The sequence below is a fragment of the Mus musculus genome, chromosome 5 (assembly GCF_000001635.26).
Source record: "Mus musculus strain C57BL/6J chromosome 5, GRCm38.p6 C57BL/6J".
In the NCBI taxonomy this organism is placed as follows: domain Eukaryota; kingdom Metazoa; phylum Chordata; class Mammalia; order Rodentia; family Muridae; genus Mus; species Mus musculus.
The window spans coordinates 113,906,075-113,920,472 of record NC_000071.6 but is presented as its reverse complement, the minus strand read 5'-3'; the positions used below and the strand labels follow the sequence as shown (position 1 = coordinate 113,920,472).

The window sequence follows — 14,398 nt, the reverse complement described above, 5'->3', positions numbered from 1 at the left end:
CTCTCTCTCTCTCTCTCTCTCTCTCTCTCTCTCTCTCTTTTTTTCTTTCTTTCTCTGTGTAGCCTTGGCTGTCCTGGAACTCACTCTGTAGAGCAGGCTGGCCTCAAACTAAGAAATCCGCCTGCCTCTGCCTCCCGAGTGCTGGGATTAAAGGCATGCGCCACAACGATCGGCTGCCCAAGGCATTTCATTACAATACTAACCCTCTTTAAGACAACTCTTTCATTCTTTCTATTGAAACTAAAGTTGCCATGAATATCTTTTGCCTAAAACAATCCGAATTCCTGTCTTCTTGTCTTTTTCTTGCTTTCCTTTATAGTTTTCTATTTCTCTCTTCTCCTTTTCTCTTGTTTTGTTTTTTACAGAGTCTCAAGTAACCCAGGCTATCCTTGAACTCACTATGTAGCCAACAATGACCTAGAGGTTTTTTTGTTTTTTGTTTGTTTTTCCACATGTGAAAGGTTTATTGGGGGTGGGGGTGGGGGTGGGGATGGGGGTGGTGGTGGTGGAGGTGGTGGCAGAAAGAGAAAGGGGAAAAAGAGGGCCTAGAAGTTCTAACCCTCCTGCCTTCAGTTCCTGAGTTGCTAAAATGGCCGGTTCTCCCCACTGTGCCTTGTTTATGTAGTACTGGGAATCAAACCCAGGGCTTCCTGCGTCATCTTTTGTGGGCAATATTTTCAGAAATGGCAGGCTACTTTCAAGAAGACTACGCCTGCTAACATTCACTTTTACGTGTCTCCCCAAAGTCCACAGGTTAAAGTCCCAACCGCAGTACGGTGGATTAGAGGCAGGACTTCTGCAAAGTAATTTGGATAGAGTCATGATAAGACCCTGTGATGGGATTTTTGTCCCTGTAGGAAAGTGAAGAGACCAGACTGTTCTATGGCTGCTTGGTGTGAGGATTCAGTGGCAAGGTGGCTGACTGTAAACCAGGGTGCGTGGCCTCAGTGTCAGTAAACCAAGGGGCATGGTGTGCCCTCAGCATCTGTTAGCCAAGGGGCATGCCCTCAGCATCGGTAAACCAGGGGTGTGCCCTCAGCAGAGGGTAACTGATGTCAGGTCTCAGTGTTCAAGCTGCCCTCCTAGGGTATACCCTTAAGGTCTCTTAGCCTTCACATTGAGCCAAAGCTGGCCTGGGTGCAAGATAGAACCGGTGATGCTAGGTCGTAAAAGATATCACAGCCTCCAGAACGCTGGAATCACTAGCAAACCGCCTCGCCCATCTGCCTCAGTCTCCTGAGCTTCTCAATCAGCCTGGCTGAGTGAGCCACCTGGGAGAAGCCATGGGCCTTCAAGCCTTCTGCTGTCCTCAGGCAGACTACAACCTCAGGCAGACTACAACCCCAGGAGAGACCACACCAGAGCCAAGCCCACTGCAGTGGGACGTCCAGATCCTCATGCAATTCTCTGCTTAGATGGTTCTTTTACAGCAATAGATAACGGATCAAAGACTGGAGCACCTTTAAGATTTATGACCCAGCATTCCAGAGTCTCTCCCCACCCCACCCCTGTCCCCCCAGTCACCAGATTGCTGCTTCCTGTTGTTGTCATGGGACTGTCCCATGTGTGACATTGCATAACCTTCTGATAGGAGTTCCTGTGTTGTAGGGTGTGTTTTGGATGCCACGTCTGCAGCCCTGCAGCCCTGTAGCCGCTCGCCCTTTTCTGCTCTGCTCCCTCGTGGAGAGTGGGTTTTGATTTGTGGCCGTGAGCGTGTCCACAAGAGGATGTTCACAGCTTGTTACTCGTGCCCAGCTAAACCATCTGATAGACCGTGCTGGGCAGCAAGCAAGCCCAGTCTGTTTTAAGTTAATTCCTCTCTTCTCTGAATTCTCTAGAGTAGAGTAAGCAAAAACATCTGGCTTCATTGGTGACCTCGCCGCAGGAATACGCAGTACAAAAAGGAAATAGGGGCTTCCTTTTCTCTGCCCCTCATATTAGACATATCAGGGCCTTGATTCGTTATTATTAGGTTCTAAGAATTATCTACTCAGCATCCAAGACATCAGAGGATTTGGAAAAACTTAAAGGAGTGGGAGTTTCCTTGGTATTTGACATGACCTTGTTTACCTAAGCGGCAGATGCCATAAGGAAGCCACAGACATTTCAGTTGGACCCGGGTTCAAATTCCAGTCACACTTCCTACAAGCTGTGTGACCCTGGACAGGTTTTTGGACCTCTCTGAGCCTTACTTAGTTTCCTCTTCTTTTGTTTGTTTGTTTTCCAGATAGGGTTTCTCTGTGTAGCCCTGGCTGTCCTGGAACTCACTCTGTAGACCAGGCTGGCGTCGAACTCAGAAATCTGCCTGCCTCTGCCTCCCAAGTGCTGGGATCAAAGGCGTGCACCACCACGCCCGGCTCTGTTTAAGTTTTCTTTTGGTTCTTGTTTTGTTTTTGTTTTTGTTTTTTGAGACAGGATCTCTCTGTGTAGCCCTGCCTGGACTGGAACTCTGTAGACCGGGCTGGCTTCAAACTCACAGATCTTCCTGCTTCTGCTAAAGCCACACACTAGCATAGGCCTGGCTGTTTGATATATCTCAAGGATCCAATGGGAGATGAACATGAGCTAGTACCCAGCCTAGAGTGTGATAACCCTGCCCAGTGACCATATAATTATTACTAGACAATCCCATGGTACCTTGGTGAGGCTGTGTCACAAAGCAAGACAGAATCAATCTTTGAATCCAGCTGTGTGGTGTGAATCACATGTCTTCAGCCGCACTGGGAGCCTCAGTTTCTTGGTCTGTAAAATGAGCCCACAATGGACTGTTTGTTGAATCATTATGCAAATTAATGAAGCAATGGATGGATGTAGGGAGGTATATAGCACTAAGGAGGTCCACAACACACACAACTGTTACTCTTTATAGAAGAAAGTATCCGGTAACCATCACAACCCAGTGTGATTTCTGTCAATTCAGGCTGCCATCCCCTCAGGTTCATGGGACCTTGACCAGTACATCCCCATTGACTTAGGGCAGAAACCCTGGATGGCAAACAGGTCATCCGGGAACTTCTCGAAAGGATGAGGCTGTGAATGTCTGTGAGAGCAGCTTCCAGAATTCCACCCCAGCACTGACTTGGTAAAATGAAGCTAGTGATTGAAGAAGTCCCCTCCTGCAGGCTCAGGTCCCTTATGCACATGACAATGTTCATGGTGGGGACCAGTGCTCCCTCAGCACATGAGGCATGCCAGGTCTTGTCCAAGTTTCTCTTTGAAAAGGAATCTATCTATGTATCTATGTATGTACCTATGTATCTATGTGTCTATCTATGTATCTATCTATCAATCAATGTATCTACCTATGTCTATATCTATGTATCTATATGTGTATCTACCTATGTTTCTATGTATCTATGTATTTATCTATGTATCTACCTATGTATTTATATATTTATATATTTATGTATGTATGTATTTATCTATGTATCTATCTATATATCTACCTATGTATTTATATACTTATGTATCTAATCTATGTATGTATCTATGTATCTACCTATGTATCTATGTATATATCTATCTATGTATCTACCTATGTATTTATGTATTTATGTATGTATCTATCTATGAATCTATGTGTATATCTATGTATCTACCCATGTATTTATATACTTACCTATCTATGTATGTATGTATCTACCTGCATATCTATTTATGTATGTATGTATGTATATATGTATATATCTATCTATGTATAAACCTACATATCTACATATTTATCTATGTATCTATGTACCTAACTATCTACCTACCTACCTACCTATCTGTGGTCTCACTAGGTAGCCATGGATAGCTTGGAACTTGCTGTGTAGATCAGGCTGCCCTTCAACCCATAGAGATCCACCTGCAGGTGCTTACTGCTGCCAGAGGCTGGAACTGGAGTCACAGTTGGGAGACATGGGTAGTAGTAACTGACTTCACGTCTTCTAGGAGAGTGAACCACCCTCTTAACTGCTGAACCATCTGTCTATCCATCCCCTCATGATTTTATATGGTTCTTCTTTAGTTTTACCTGTGTATGCATATATTCGTGTGTGCACGTGTGCACATATGTATGTACTCCTGAATGCAGGTGGTGTCTATGGAGGCCAGGGTCTTCAAATCACCCTGAACCTGGGATTTCAGGTGGTTGTGAGCATCTCTCCTGCACCTAGTCTCTATAGAAACATGAAGTCTTTCAGAGTCCCGGACAGCTCACACAGTAAATGTCCCATTTTACAGATGAGGACAGTGAGGCATCAGAAGGTAGGATGGATCACTGGTGAATGAATGGTCATAAGGATTTATTCCTGTGTAGTCTGAGCTTTCAGTCAGACTGTTGGCTTTTACCCCTGAAGTATTATATCCTCATGATAGTATTGAGGGGTGGGAGGGCTGAACTCAGACAAGGTGCGTGCAATGCTGGCCTCAGGGCCTCTAGCATCAGTGTGGTGGGGAAGGCTATCTTTAATATTCTGTCTCATCCAAAGTTCCTGCTTCATAGAACAAGCTCTTAGAATGCTGAACATCCATGGTACATTTTGTCAGTCACTAAATGGGGCAGGCCAGATGGCGGGGCACACTGGGTACCGCTCTATCCCTGAAGATTCCCCCCAGCAAATGACATGTTCTCAAAGCAGCTGCAGCCTTGAGCTTGGCTTTGGGGTCTCCAACACTGCATCTCTACAGAGCTTCAAAGTGGCTGCATTGGTCAGACAGGCTGATGAGGCCAAGGTCACAGCCTGGGTCAGCAGGCTGCAGTACTGCATTGGAGAGCATAGCCCATGCCCTCTGCCCCCTGGGGGGCTGGGATTCCTTTGTTTGTTTGTTTGGTTTTTCAAGACAGGGTTTCTCTGTGTAGCCCTTGCTATCCTGGACTTGCTTTGTAGACCAGGCTGGCTCGAACTCCCAGAGATCTGCCTATATCTGTCTCCCAAGTGCTTTAAAGGCACGTGCTGCCAATGCCTGGCAATGCATCCTTTTCTAAATTAATTATTTAAGCTTGTGTGTATGTGAATGCAGGCTCATCCATACCAATGGTGCACTGGTGGAATTATGTTCTCTCTTGCCCAACCTTGGAGAGCCAGGATCGAATTGAGATCTTCGGGCTTATGTGCAAGCCCCAGTTTGCTGAGCCATCGTGCTGTTCCTACCATGTGGTTGGTCCCTGACTGTATAAGGTATTGCAGCTATATTCTTTCAAGTCCCTCACCCAGTAAGACCCAGTATGGTTCCCTACATCTGAATAGCTGGGGGTCCCTTGATGTTTGGGACCTAACACTTCTTTGTAGGTGTGGTCCTTGGATCTGCCATCAGAATCCAGGCCCACCCTTCTGCCTGCTACAACCTAAAATATCTCTAAGTATCACGGCATATCTCTCAGGGGAAGGAGGGAAAGGCGGAGGAAACACAAGGGCCTGCAGTTGAGAGCCACTGGTGCAAGCCTTTGCTGTATTAATTAGCATTAATTCTCCTTATTCAGTGGCAGGGGTTTCCTATTTGAGCAGTGCAGGCTTGGCCGTGCTTTGGATGTGCAGTGGGCACCTTTGCGTGAAGCATGCAGATGCTAGCTTTATTACTGATGTCACGAGACTCTTGTGGCAACCAAGCAATTTGGGTGACAAGATTCTCATTCAAGTTTTGGAAAATCTGCGATACTGTATTATCTGGAAACCCCTTCCATCTGGCGCTCTGCTGAGGACCGTCAAAGGGAGACACCGGACTTGGGGACTGTGAATGTATGGAATTCTTTTCCTGTCTGACTGACAGCCAACCGCTCACTGAAGGCATTTGCGGGGAAAATGAGTAAACACTGAACAGGAAATGGGAACAGAAAACTTAGCCCCATCGTCATGGTCTTGTGTGTCTACTTGACTACACAGTAGATGTCCTGGTAGCTCATTAAATACGGTTTCTGGGTGTGTCTGGGAGTCTGCCAGGGGTTTCCAGAGGCAATGGGTTCAGGCTGCCCTGGAACTTAGGATCTGCCTGCCTCCATCTGCTTCCCAAGTGCTGGATGCTGAGTGTGTATGCCACCCACATTGAAATAGCCATGCAAATCTTTAATCCCGGCACCCAGGAGATAGAAGCAGGCCAGCCTGGTCTACAGAGTGAGTTCCAGGACAGCCAGGGCTACACAGAGAAAGAAACCCTCTTGAAAAACAAACATAAATAAATGCAGACATATGTAAAAATAAGCATTTAAATGGGGGCTGGGGGAAGTAGAGTGCATGATCTTCCCTGTGGATACACATCATATAGCCCAGAAAGAGCCTGAACACAAAGCCTGAGGGAGGTTGAATTTCTTCTCCATCTTCCTGTTTCCTGTTTGTTTGTGAGATAGGGCATCTCTTAGCCCAGGTTGACTTTATTACATAGTCCAGAGGACATTCAGGGCTTTACCTCCCATTTGTTGGGATTAAGGGCCTGGGCGACCACAACCAGCTTTCCTCTGCTTGTTTGAGCTAGGGCTTTAGTCTTCTGCATCCTCATTCTGATTTGGGATGGGCTGGAGAGATGGATCAGTGGTTAAGAGCACTGACTGCACTTCAGAAGGTCCCGAGTTCAAATCCCAGCAACTACATGGTGTCTCACAACCATCTGTAATGAGATCTGATGCCCTCTTCTGGTGTGTCTGAAGACAGCTACAGTGTACTTACACATAATAAATAAACAAATCTTAAAAAAGAAAAAAAAGCTTCTGATTCTCAGACCTTATTGCTTGAACTTGACTCCACTCTGTTGGCTGTCTGGTTCTCAGGAGCCTGAGCTACATCTTTAGCACCCTGGAGTCTCCAAGGAGACTAGCACATCTAGGAGGTCTTTATACACCATTAAGTAACAATCCCAGCATGTGGGAGGCAGAGGCAGGTAGATTTCTGAGTTGGAGGCCAGCCTGGTCTACAGAGTGAGTTCCAGGACAGCCAGGGCTACACAGAGAAACAAGTAATGTAAAGAAAGTAACAACAACAACAACAACAACAACAACAACAACAAAAGTAACACATATTCTTTTAGAGCAGTCCTTCCTGCTTGAGAAAGTTCCATAGCTTCTGGTAACCCGATTACTCTCCCTCACAGAGAGTAGTCTGAGACCACATACCATGTTTCTATTGAGCCACAGATCTTCCTAGAGGTGTGAACACTCGAAGGCCAAAGACATTGACTCCATGATGGATTGAGTAGAAGTTGGGTCTGGGAGTCATCTTTGCTTCTTGGATGGGGTGCAGTATGTCTCCTGCAGCTAGACACACCCTGTTTCTCTGATGACATCGCTAGTCTAGAGCACTGAAGTGTATTCACCTAGCTTCTCCTGTTGCGACGCAAGGGTGCTTCCACAGTGAACAGGAGTTTGATACATGTCCTCACACATACGTGGTTGATCCTCGATGCTTCATGGGTTCCACATCTGTGAACTCACATGCTAAGGTTCATGTGGTGGGACTTTCGACTCCAGCACAGTTGTTCTCCGACTCAGTATAACTCTCTCTCTCTCTCTCTCTTGGGACAGGGTTTCTCTGTATAGCACTGGTTGTCCTGGAACTCACTCTGTAGACTAGGCTGGCCTTGAACTCAGAAATCTGATAAAACTAGGAGCAGAAACAGACAGCAGCGGGAAGTTCAGCTCTTGAGACCTGCACTGTGGTGCCATCTATGGGAATTGGGTACCTTACTTATAATTTCATCCTTCAAAGACTGGGGGGGGGAGGACGGATGGATGGAAAGATAGCACACACAGCAGGTAAAGTGCTTAAGTGTGAGGAACTGAACCTGGATTCCCAACACCTGTGCAGAAATTAAAGTTTGTAGCATGCACCTCTAATTCCAGAGCTAGGCTGTGAAGACAGGTAGACCCCTAGAGCTGGATGGCCAACCAATTGAGCTGTTGTGTGACAAAACTTTTCCCCGGGGAGAACACACATGTCTATGCATCCTAGATAGGGAACCCAAGACAGACCCAAATATAGATACCACCAAAGTCAGCTTGGTGAACAATGAGGTTTATTGGGGTTATACAGGAATATGTGTGAAGGGTTACTTACAGAAGCAGAAAGGACTCAAAGACAGTGTTTTAGGGTTTCTTATTCCTGCACAAATATCATAACCAAGAAGCAAGTTGGGGAGGAAAGGGTTTATTCAGCTTACACTTCCACACTGCTGTTCATCACCAGAGGAAGTCATGGACTGGAGCTCAAGCAGGTCAGGAAGCAGGAGCTGATGCAGAGGCCATGGAGGGCTTCCCCTGGCTTGCTCAGCTTGCTTTCTATAGAACCCAAGACCACCAGCCCAGGGATGGCACCACCAACCATGGGCCCTCCCCCTTTGATCACTAATTGAGAAAATGCCTTATAGCTGGATCTCATGGAGGCATTTCCTCAACTGAAGCTCCTTTCTCTGTGATAATTCCAGCCTGTATCAGGTTGACACACAAAATCAGCTAGTACAGACAGCTACATCACCAAAGCCCATTCCAGCATGGATGACAGCTCACAAAGTTGGGGACCTGGAACACACTGCACAGCCTGCAGGTATTTCGACAGGTTAGAGTGCTCTTTCCAGGTGCCTGGGTTGGTCTAAACCTCTTCCAGGCAGCTGGTCTGATCTCAGAGTCTTCTTTGTAGCTGGGCTTGGCTGAGAGAAACTCACCACACTTTTATTGCTTACTCCAGCAGGGTGGGGCAAATGAATCTGGTCAGTTTCAGGGACTTCCTTGAAGCATTGTAAGTTGTTTATCTTTCTGCTTAAGGAGCTTCCCAGAAGAATGAAATGTTTCAATCTTGGAGGAAACTGTTACACAACAGTAGTCAATACTTGGTAAGCTTTTTTTTTTTTTTTTTTTTTTTTTTGAGATAGGGTAGGGTGTGATAAAGACTTCCAATGTTGTCCTCTGGCCTCCTCATGTGCACAGGTATCTGTGCTCAACATGCATGCGTCGGGGTATTTGGGAGGGTTGGGGTGAGCTCACTGGTAGAGGCCCTGGGCTAGAGCCTCATGGTCACAAACAAACGAAACCTCAAACTCTTCTTTCCTCCAAATTACTTCCTGAAGCATTTGCATTTTTATATAGAGAGGAGAAAAAGTAGAGAAATGGGACTCAGCAGGTAAGAGCTCTTGTTGTGCAAGCTTTATGACCTGAGTTCAAATCCCCAGTACCTATCTTAAATGCTGGAGACAGCTGCAGTTCCCCCAGCCCTGCCCCTGCCCTGCCCACCCCCCAGCGCCTAGCTCTGTTGGAGGTGTAGAGAGGACTTCTGGGGCTTCTTGAAGGGTTCCAGCCCAGCTTCAGGTTCAGTGAGATACTCAGTCTCAATAGAATAGGGTGGAAATTGACAGAGCAGGGTGCCTGATGTCCTCATTTGATTTCAGCATGCATACACCCACTTCACACATAGTTGCATGTACACTACACACACACACACACCTCTATAAGACAAGAGAAACTGATTTGTCTAATATCTGTAACACAAGGACTTAAGTTCATTCTTAATTAAACGAGCCTGTCAGAATCCAAAGTCCATGGTTTTTCTCTTCCGTCCCCTGCCCCTGAGGCCGTCCGGGTAATCACTAACCAGCTAAGAGAGCAGGCTGTGCTGTCAGACAGATGAGGATTCTACCTGGTCCATGCAGGGTAATTTTTGGCAAGTCAATGCCTCCAAGTCTCCATGTCTTCATCTTTATTGCTGGATTTTGGGAAGTCTTTCTATGGCCACTGGGTTGCTGAAAGAATTTCTGACAATTCTGCAGCATCAGCTGGATGGCTTCTGTTTCCAAAGGCGTGGCTCGTGTTCTCTGTATTTCTCAGTTCTCTCTCAAGCAGTCTGTGCTCTCTGGACTCCCCGACACACTCAGCCCCCACTGTCTGTCCCCTTGTTTAATTAAGTATAATGATCATAACAAAAGCAACTGGTTTTTCTACATCACCATATGCCTGGTGACTGCAACAGGAGCATTACCGCCTCTACCTCATTTAAGTGGAGTGGCAAATCTTGCCGGGTACGAAGTACTGAGTCCCTCCAGTTAGCATAAGCTGCTTAGAGGCAAAACACAACCCACTCTCCATACAGTTGAGTCGCTGCCTTGACAGCAATAGGTGCCGTGTGTGTGTGTGTGTGTGTGTGTGTGTGTGTGTGTGTGTGTGTGTGAGAGAGAGAGAGAGAGAGAGAGAAGCCAGAAACTGAGCTCTGCCTGGGAGGGGCTGCTATTGTAGTCACAGATAAAGAAACCTAGCTCCCGCTGGAGAGGTGTTCTGCAATCAAGAGCACTTCCTGCTTTTTCAGAGGACTCCTGGTTCCCGGAACCACAGTAGTCCTCTGACAGCCTGCGGACACTCCAGATTCAGGCTAGCTCAGTCTGGTCTGACCTATGAGGGCACTGCATGCAGGTGGTGTAATTACATACACAGAGGCATACACGTAAAATAAACACACCAATCTTTAAAAATTGAGCTTTGCAGAGAGTAAAAACTTGCTGAGCAAGCTGCTTCATTCTGGTAGACCTAGATTTACACAACACATAATTTACACACACACACACACACACACACACACACACACACACTTTGCCTAATTTTATTTTATTTACTTATTTAGAGACAGAGTTTCTTTACATATCCCTGGATGTCCTGGAACTCAGTATGTAGACCAGGCTGGCCTGGAACTACTGACGGAGATCCACCTGCCTCAGCCTCCTCAGTGTTGGGACTAAAGGCGTGTGCCTTCTGTTTTGAGGTGGCAGTTTATCTTAATTCCTGCAACAAGAATTCAGGGGTTCTACCACTGAATGCCGACCACAGATTCCTGGACATCTCTGAGGCTAAAACAAAGTGAAAATTCATCCCTCTGCGAATTGTAAAGATGCCTTGCTTTGGGAAATAAATGGCCCAACCCCTCAGCTGGCCCAGATCTCTGGACGCAGTTTCCTTAGATCTTGGTATTTCAAAGCTTGATATTTCTGAAGGGGCTTTGGCTAATAGTGGGATAACCTTACACTCAAGATTAGGAAACTGAAATCCAAAGAGGTGAGTGAAATGGTCCCTGGGTCACTTCATTTGAGAGTAACAGGGCTAGGACACATATCCACGTGCTCATATGGAGGGACTTTAGCCAGGGAGTCTTCATTGCTTCTCCTTAGCTCTCTCTCATAGGTGTGGTCCAGCCCAAGGGTTGCCACCCTGCCCTGGAGAGTAGTGGGAGAGAGCGTGGGTGAGAGGGTTGAACCAGCCCTGATGGAGGTGGGGCTAAGAACTTGGGGCGGGGCTTACGGTTTAAGTACGCTCAGGGCTGTGGGCGGGGCTTGAGGTACAGCAAATAGGATGATCATAGGTTCCCCGGGTCTTCAGGAAATCCGAGCGGGGATTTGCGGCGCTCAACTGGGGGAAGCTAGGTTTTGGGGGCGGGGGGAAACCAAGCCCTGCTCACGGACTCGGTGGGCAGTTAGATGCGCTCAAACGACCATCCTCATAGAGAGGCTCTGCAGGGCCGTGGGTGGAGCTTAAGAACGCCCGCTCTGGTTCTAAAGACCTGGGTGGGGCTGGAAGGAGCCCGTGGGCGTGGCCACCCGGCCATTCAAGTGCCCCGGAAAGCGGGCGTGGGCTCCGAGTCTCCTTGCACCTCCCCGCGCCACCACAGGGGGCGCTCTAAGGAGAGCCGGGCATCTAACCGGGACCTTCCGGAAGTGGGCGTGGTGAAGCGTGGTTCGGCGGCGCTGGTTGGGCGCGGCCCCGGCGCGGGGGCGGGGCCCGCGCGCGCGAAGGCCTGGGCAGCGGCGGCCGCGCCCCTCCCCCGCGCGGCGCTCAGTGCCAGGCGGGAGGCGGCAGCGGTTGGAGGCTTCGCGGGGCTTTGCAGCAGGGACTTCGGCGGCGCCTCAGGCACCCGGGCTCTGGTAAGCAGCGCGCGCTCAGGACGGGGCAGCTCCGGAGCGAGCCCGGGGCGGGCGGGCCGGCCTCCGGGACCCCGCGTGTGAAGCTCTCGGCTGACAGGAGCCGGCGGCGCCGAGTGGTGCGGGGCGCACGCGCATGCCCCGGGCGCTGCGGCTGGGGAATGGCCGTCTGCGGGCAGCCGTGGGCCCGGCAGCCGTGAGGCGGTGTCTGAGCGCTGCGAAGAGCCTGCGGCCGAGCGCTCACGTGGGGCTGGGTCCGCGGGGGACCCCCGGTGTGCGGGGCGCGCCCGGGCGGGGCTCCGCCTGGCTCGCAGTGCATGGCCTCCTGGACCCTGAAGACCTGGGGCGGGGGCGGGCTGCAGTGGCGTGGCCTGGAGGAGGAACCCTGTCCCGGGTGCGGAACCTAGTGACCCGCGGGGCAGGTGGGGCTCAGCCGCGCCGAGATGGCTAGGATGACATCAGAGGTGGAGGGTGGGGACGCCCAGCCCAGCTCTGCCGCCGGTCCCCCGGCGGGCGTACGCACAGCAGCCCTATCTATCTCCAGTGATGTGAATGAGCTGGGGGGAAGTAGCCGGCTGCAGGGCTTTCGGAGAAGAAAGGGGCTTCCTCCCGGAGGGAGGTGCCGGCCCCGACGTCCTTTTTTGGGAGTGTTCAAAGGGTTTTTTTTTGCAGGCTGGAAAAGGAAATGCAGGCTTTCTCTCCGTCGTGGTTTAGAATCACATCCTATATTTGGCCTTCATGTAGGCTGCCCTTGTTTTGTGGTGTCAGAACGGCTTGCTCTACACATTTCGGTCGTGGGATTCAGAGTGAGAAGCAAATTGCAAGTTGTTCGTCTCTCCCGGAATTGCTTCCTGTAAGCATTTGAAAGAGAATTGACCGCAGAGCGTGCTTATTCGCAGGGCCACAATATGTTTAGTTTTGGAAATGGTTGGCACGAAATAATTGTACTCCCATCCCGTGGCCTTCCCTACCGGGATTATATTCTAAAACAGTACTTGCGAGGCTCTTAGTCACCCTATATAATAAAGCGTCTTATTGTCCTTGTCTGGCAGCACCCTGACACCAGGGCCTGCTAGTAGAGGGAAGAACATGATGAAGTACAAGTAGTTGCTTCCTGCCTCCTTCTCGGGTGTGAAGGCAAATGGTAGTTCATATTCCTGTCTGTCCGCAGCTTCAGAGCAGCTGAACACAGTGCTTGGTTCTGGACATGTTAGAGAACACTGACCTAGGGAGACTTGGGGAGTGTGTGTCACACGCAGTGATGTTTGGATAGCCAGCCTGACATTAAACATCGAATCTAGGCGGCGGTTACATATTGTACTGGCTGGTTTTCTGTCTAGCTTGACACAAGCCAGAGTCATCAGAGAGGAGGAAGCCTCAGTTGAGAAAAAGTGAGACTGAGGTTATAGAAAAGCCTGTGGGGCCTTTTCTTAATTGGTGATTCATGGTGGGAGGGCTGAGCCCATTGTGGGCGGGGCCACCCCTGGGCTTGCAGTCCTGCGTTCTATAAGAAAACAGGCTGACCAAGCCATGGGGAGCAAGACAGTAAGCAGCACCCCTCCATCAGCCTCTGCATCAGCCTCCTGCCTCCAAGTTCCCGCCCGCTAGAGTTCCTGTCCTGACTTCCTTTGATGATGAACTGTGATGTGGAAGTGTGAGCTGAATTAACCCTTTCCTCCCCAAGCTGTTTTGGTCCTGGTGTCTCATCACAGCAATAGTAACTAGAACTGAAACATATATAAACAGGAAAAAAAATGTGGTAGAGCAGAATTGCTTTATATCATAGCTCTACAAGTGCTCTGTCTTTTGGTAGTTGACAGTCACACACACAGACACATACTTTTTTAAGAAATCAGAACATGTTTTCTCTGTGTGTGTGTGTTTGTGTGCGTGCGTGCGCATGTGCGCGAGCGCATGTGTATTTTACTTGTGGACAGTACATTAAAGCCTGATGAATTTACAAGGTTTTTAAAAATTATTATTTTAAGGTGTGTGTGTGTGTGTGTGTGTGTGTGTGTGTTGGTGTTGTTGGTGGTTATGTGCATATATGTGCACCCTTGCTGGCCAGCGACATGAGATTCCCTGGAGCTGGAGTAGCAGAGGGTTGTGAGCCACCTGCCCAGGTGGAGTACTGACCGTGGGTTTTCTTGAAGTGCAGCAAGTGCTTCTAACTTAATCTTAGTCACATCTTTCCAGTCTCTTAAGTGTCATGAATTTATTTAACATAAATATCCTGGAGAAATGTCACTGCAGAAGCATTAGAGTTTTCATGGTTATTTGTTATTCCGACCAGATCACGCTAATCAGTATTTGTGTCTGTGTATAAATTAGGATTAGATTCCGGATTGCTAAATACCATTTTTAAACATTATTTCTGGGATCCACTCCAGCTGTGTGGGGAGTCGCTCTAGTGCTTATGTGATAGAATGTTTGAAATGATGTTATTAGTTTCTTAGCTAAATAAGTGGGGGTGTGGAAGACTCAGTTTTTTTACGAGAGCACAACATTCATTTAGTATTTTGATATGTCACAAACCGGT

At 48.5% G+C, this 14,398-nt stretch overlaps 1 protein-coding gene across 1 annotated transcript in view; it reads left to right on the top strand.

Moving 5' to 3' along the window:
- Positions 1 to 11,766: 11,766 nt before the first annotated feature.
- The window catches only part of Coro1c (coronin, actin binding protein 1C), a 66,268-nt gene continuing 63,636 nt past the window's right edge, over positions 11,767 to 14,398 (top strand). Inside the window, exon 1 of the mRNA NM_011779.3 lies at positions 11,767 to 11,862. The gene's annotated coding sequence lies outside the window, so the exon portion shown is untranslated. The remainder of the gene's footprint in view (positions 11,863 to 14,398) is intronic.